The sequence below is a fragment of the Alligator mississippiensis genome, chromosome 11, assembly GCF_030867095.1.
Source record: "Alligator mississippiensis isolate rAllMis1 chromosome 11, rAllMis1, whole genome shotgun sequence".
Classification (NCBI taxonomy): Eukaryota; Metazoa; Chordata; order Crocodylia; family Alligatoridae; genus Alligator; species Alligator mississippiensis.
Window position 1 is genome coordinate 18286824 of NC_081834.1, and position 6366 is coordinate 18293189.

Here is a 6366-nt window from a genome sequence, read left to right on the forward strand (position 1 = left end):
AAAGAAGAGATGAGCTGTGGGAAACGGTGTGGGGGAGGGAGAGATTGGTTTGGGGAGCGTTGCTTGTTTCCAGAGCCTTTTTGAAGAGTGTCTTCAGTGTTATGCTCTCCTCAGCTATGTGTAGATTAAATATTTTCAACAGACTTTCCTATCGGAGCCTGGCTGAAGTGTAGGTGTGATTGCAAAAGGAAATCTCTAGGCAGGAAATTACAATCATGGCCCAATAATTGTGTTAGCCCCGCTGCTGCTCCAGAGTCAAATTGCTGCCATTCAGCATGCAAAAAACCTTTGAGATTTGCAGGAGGAGCTGAAGCCTGTTCACCCCCTGAGCTGTTTGAAGAGCAGCATTATTTCCCAGCACTACGGCTGAGCAGTCAACTCCCAGGCATGCGAGACTGTCATGGAGCCTGGAATGAGCCTCTTACGCATGACGCATGGCTATTTAAAGCAGCAGTGTGACAGACCACAAAGCAAAAGGCCATAGGGGAGGCTCCTGGTTTGGATGGGCACTTTGTGTCCAAAGACCTTAAATATGGAAATTGTACAAGAGAGCCCAGCTCAGCAAGCTTTCGTCACTGCTCCACAAGCTGAGTCCCTGCTCTGCTGTACACAACGCGGCTCCCAGGGCAGGGGAAAAACGCTGAGCACACGTGTTCACTGGAACAGCACCAGAACTTGCAGTGTAGGTGGAAATGAGAGACGGCAGGGACAGGCCACGCTTACCGCAGTAGAATGAAACGGAGAAAGGAGAGAAATGGCTATAGAAACTGTGGATGAAGAGAAGAGTGGAGCAAGGGAGGAGGGAAGCAACGGGGAGGGGAAAGAGAAGGAGGAGAGCCTTTGGGCAGGCAAAGACTCTGGAAAGATGATTTTGCTGCTGACAGAGTTTGTGGCCAAATTCAGGCCTGGCCTGCCCCATAACAGCAGAATGGCTGTTTCTCTGGAGCAGAGAAGAGAACTCCTTTCTCTTTCTAGGTCAGTGCCAAGTGCCGGGAAGTGGGATCCTGTAAGCATGGAACTGGTGTGATAGGCTCCCATGGCAGGACTCTCCCAAGGCAGATAGATTTGTTTATTTGTGCAGACCTGGTGGCTCAAATCTCAACCGGGTCATTTGACACTTAATCCCTCCTCCTTCCATCCCCTCCACCACCCCCAGCAAGTAATGCATGAAGTTAGGAGGAGAGTAGAATAAAAGGGGATGGGGGGTAGGAGAGGACAGAGCAGTCTAGGGGCTCATAAACCAGCTAGCTTAGTCCTGAGAGATGCCTAGCTGCAAAACCCACCTGGGATCTGGGCAGCTCACCTGTGTGCCATGCTGCTGCAGATGCATTGCTAGCAGCACCAAGCTGGCTAGTTCAAAGGTAGCTCAGGGTGTCTACACAAGCTGCAGTGATTGCAGAGCAAACCTATGCACAGTGCACAGGAGAGAGCAGGTATTACGTAGCATCCTTTACTTAGCTACAGTAGCATCTCCCCTGCAAACCAGTGTGATGACTGAGGTAATAGCTGCGAACCACAAGGAGCAAGTTTCCTTTATTTAAAAAAAACACAAATTCCACCTAGGCAATTCAATGACAGAAACCTTTACTGCAGAATTTTAGGCATCTCAGGCCCTTTCTGAATACTGGATAGGGTTACATTCAAAGGTCTGAAAACAGGAAGCATAGGGTTAAGCGGAACCTGAACCCTGACCACCGAGCAATACAGCCAAGGTCTGTTGGTAGCAACCTGTTGGTGCTGTGCTGCTATGTTGTTCTTAGGTGACTGTTGCTGTAACAGAGTGTCATCTGAATAGAGAGCACAAAAAACATTCTCTGGGGAATGGTGGTGGTAAGAGGTGGTAGTTCTTACCAGGGTTGCCTGCAGACAAATGCCAGCTGTATTCCCAAACTCCCATGACAGAAATACTCTCCTTTTCTGTATAGGTCCAAAGGCGGTCACATACATGCCAAACATTTCCCTTCCTCGCTTGAAAGGACAAGAGCTACATTTTACATTTCTTTCTCCCTTGTGCACAATGCCATGTAATGCTATATTTTCACTTAGCAGCCATTAGCCTGAGAGACCACACATCTCCCTCCAAATGCTAACAATGCAGAGGAGAAGAGGACCCTAGTGCCCGGCTACTGATACAATATACACAATACAGTGTTGGGAGGAAGTAGACTGGAGGACCTACATCGCTCCTTTGGGAAAGCCCCTCCCCAGGCTACAGAGCCCATGCAGAATGTCATCACAATCACAGCTCTACTAACACGATAAACCTCGTGAACTAGGATTGACTGTTGCCAGTCCCAGGAGCAGAGTTAATGCTGTGTGGGCATGTCACAAGCCTTTACTCTGTCTGCAGCTTCACCAGCATCAAGGTCAGGGCTCAAATGCTTACCCCAGGGCTGCATGAACCCCCAGTTGTTGCTCTCCCCAGGGGAAATGCATGACTATCTTGGACTGGCTTGGTTTGCTAAAGGAATAAGAGACTTATGGTAGCTGAACTGTACCAAACCTACTCCTCAAAAGCCCAATCATACTGTACTGAAGGTAGACATGTAACTGAAATTAGCCATTAATGAGGTCTCCAGTTACCTTAATACACTGCATTATAAATGTAAATAAATGCCCTTGGTACTCAGGAAGCTAAAATTTAAAAAGAAGTAAATCCAGCAGCAAAGAAAGTCCTGTTGCTTTCAAGGATGGGATGAAGACGTAGGATCCTTTTGAGCCTTAGCATTTTCTGGTTCAGCACAGCAAGGTAAGTGGAGACATGTAAGAGACAGTAAAATGTCTACTGAGACTTTCTTTGTAGGTGTTTGGGGTAACAGAGAAATCACTTTTTTCTCTTGGATCCATGTGCAATACCAGGCTAAACATAATGGGGAAAGATTATTAACTTTATTGCTGGCAGACCACACAGGCCCCTGCAGCAGATGGTTGTAGGACAGCTGTTTAAATGAACTGGGAGCCACACACTGCACATGGCTAGTCACACTGGCAGAGGTATCCCAACTGGACCTGGGATATTGCACAGGAAGAAGCTAAATTAATTTGAATATCTAGGCTATAATATACCTCCTGGTACAAGGGAGCTGATTTTTTATTTTTTTTTATGTATGGTTTTTAAGTAAAGTATGATTTTTTGTTTTTAAGTAAATATGGTCTTTAATTCAATACAGGAGTCAGAAACTTAGCTCGTATTTACTATATGAGCCACAAATGTGTGAAACCACTAACTCTAAAAACTTTTTTTATTTACTAGTTCTAATGCCATTGCCTTGGTATCCAAGCATCTTCTTTAGGAGTCACTAAGCAGTCACACATGGTTTGTTCTTTTCCTCCTACCCCCAGGGGGAGACTGAAAAATAGTGGATTTTGGTGGGACTTGGTGTGGCGTTTAAAATGTGCATATTAAAATGTGCAGCTTGCTAGAGAAGGCAGGTCACAGAAATACAGTATACCCCTACTACAGAGTGGTGGTGGGGTGTGGTTTGTGATGGGCATGGAGTCTTGTAGGAGTTTGTGCCACGATCTAAGAAATGTGTCCTACTCACCAACTTCAGCCTTATGGTAGTGTCCATGTGGAGTGGGGTTCCTGACTTGGAGGTTCAGGTGATCTTTAGAGATGCTCAGTGGCATTGGCTGTGAAGGAGGGTGTGGCAGTTCACCCTTGGGGTGCTTGCCACTTGAAGGGCTTGTGCAAGCTGCAGAGGAGCCTATGGGTGTGAGCAGCAGAGGGACACCCCCTTCCCTTGGAAGGATTTTAAGGGGGAATGTGTGTGGCAGTGCACCTTTGGGGTGCTTGCCACTTTAAGGGCCCAAGCAGGCAGCAGTGCAGCCTGAAGGTGACTAGCTAATCAGAAAATTGCATGACAGCGAGGAAGTCGCCTGATTGGAGGAGGGCCTGGCTGCATGAGTATATGGGGCGAAGTAAACACACTGATGGGAAGAAACCAAATCCAGGTGGACCTGAACAGGTTGAGAAGTGGGCAGAGAACAATAGGATGCAGTTCAACAAGGACAAGTGCAAGGTGATGCACCTAGGAAGAGGAAATCACCAGCACACCTATAGGTTGGGGGATGACCTTCTCAGCAGCACAGTGGTAGAAAGAGATCTCAGAGTTGTTGTCGACTCCAAGATGAATGAGTATCAATGTGACAAAGCAATTAGCAGAGCTAACTGCACTTTGTCATGCATTAGTAGGTGCATCATGAACAGGTCCAGGAGGTGATATTTCCCCTCTATGTGGCACTGGTCAGGCCGCAGTTGGAGTACTACATCCAATTCTGGGCGCCGCAATTCAAGAGGGACGTGGACAACCTTGAGGGTCCAGAGGAGGGCTACTCGCATGATCAGACACCTGCAGGGAAGTCCCTATGAGGAAAAGCTGAGGGACCTGGACCTTTTCAACCTCCGCAAGAGAAGGCTGGGGGGGGGGTGTCTTGTGGCAGTATACAAATTCACTGGGGGCAGGGGCAGCAGGGAATAGGAGATGCTCTGTTTACCAGAGCACCCCTTATAATAACCAGGAACAACGGCCACAAGCTGATGGAGAGTAGATTTAGGTTGGACGTTAGAAAGAACTTCTTCACAGTCAGGGTTGTCAGAACCTGAAATGGGCTTCCAAGGGAGGTGGTGCTTGCCCCTACCCTGGGGGTCTTCAAGAGGAAATAGGATGCAGTTCAACAAAGATAAATGCAAGGTACTCCACCTAGGGAGGAGGAATCCTCAGCACACCTATAGGTTGGGGGATGACCTCCTCAGCAGCTCAGTGGCTGAGAGGGATCTTGGAGTCATAGTTGACTCCAAGATGAACATGAGCCGACAGCGTAACGAAGCCATCAACAAAGCCAATTGCACCTTGTCGTGCATTAGCAGATGCATGATCAACAGATCGAGGGAGGTGATGCTCCCCCTCTATGCAGCACTGGTCAGGTTGCAGTTGGAGTACTGTGTCCAGTTCTGGGTGCTGCACTTCAAAAGGGACACGGAGAATCTGGAGAGGGTTCAGAAGAGGCCACTCACATGATTAGTGGCCTCCGTAAAAGACCCTACGAAGGGAGGTTGAGGGATCTGGATCTCTTAAGCCTTCACAAGAGACGTCTGAGATGAGACCTTGTAGCTGCCTATAAGTTTATCAAGGGAGGGCAACAGGGAATTGGAGATGCGCTATTTACCAGAGCACCCCTAGGAGTAACTAGGAATAATGGGTGCAAACTAGTGGAGAGTAGATTCAGGTTGGACATTAGGAAGAATTTTTTTACAGTAAGGATGGCCAGAATCTGGAACAGGCTGCCAAGAGAGGTGGTCCTATCACCTAACTTGGAGGTCTTCAAGAGGAGGCTTGCTAGACATCTGACTGGGGTCCTCTTTCCTGCCTAGGGCAGGGGGTTGGACTCAATGATCCAATTGAGGTCCCTTCCGACCCTGGCATCTATGAATCTATAAGAGCAGGCCCTGAGGACCACGGCCAGCAGTTGCTGCAGGGACACTGCTGGAGTAACATCTCCCGGCCGGTGTACTGCTGCTCCCAGAAGCATTGTGGAGGCTAAAAGTAGGAACTATGGGGATGGAGGAGGTTCCTAGGGACCCAGTGGGGTCCTAAGCCCCAAAGAAATGACTATGGGCCTAAGGAGAGCTAGGCCAGCCTAGAGAAGGGGCTTAGAGTGGTGGCCTACTGAGGGGCTAGGCAAGTCCCTAATCAGAACTGACTCTGATTGAGGCCAGGGGCTCAGATGAGCCCAGTGGAGTCAAGGGCTGCCAGACAAAAGATCTCTGGGGCACTAGGCAGGTCCAATGGGCTGTATGGTGGGGCCAAGGGGGGACCCTTGCTGAGTAAGGAGGTCAGCTGCTGCCACGCTGATCCTCAGACTCTCAACTGGTCAATGCAAGACAGCTGGGGCCGACAGGCCAAAGGGCATGGAAAGCCACCACAAGGGGCAGGCCAGGGCTGCAGAGAGCTACTGGCACCCTAACTGGCCTAGAGGTGGGGCCAGAGCCTAGAAGAGGCTGAAGGTCCCCTTGATGGGGGAGACATCACTGCTGAGAAAGGAGAGGTCAGCAAGAAAGCAGGCTGGTATGGAGGCTATAGCCCAGCTTCCTGATGGGAGGTATCCTGCAAGGGGCCTGTGAGAGTGATGGGACTAGCAGATGATGCACAGATTATGAGATGGAGGCTGTCACAGAGTGCCCGGGAGAGAGCAGGTAGGCCTGCATGGGTCCTGGGGAATGACCTAAAACTACACCCTGCTGGGGAGGATTGTGTGGTGGGGCTGCTTGTGGCAGGGCAGACCTCAGGGAATACCACACCAGTGCCTCCCTAGTGAATGGCCAGTATGGGGTGCTGGAAAGCCTCAGCTCCACCGCCTTGCAAG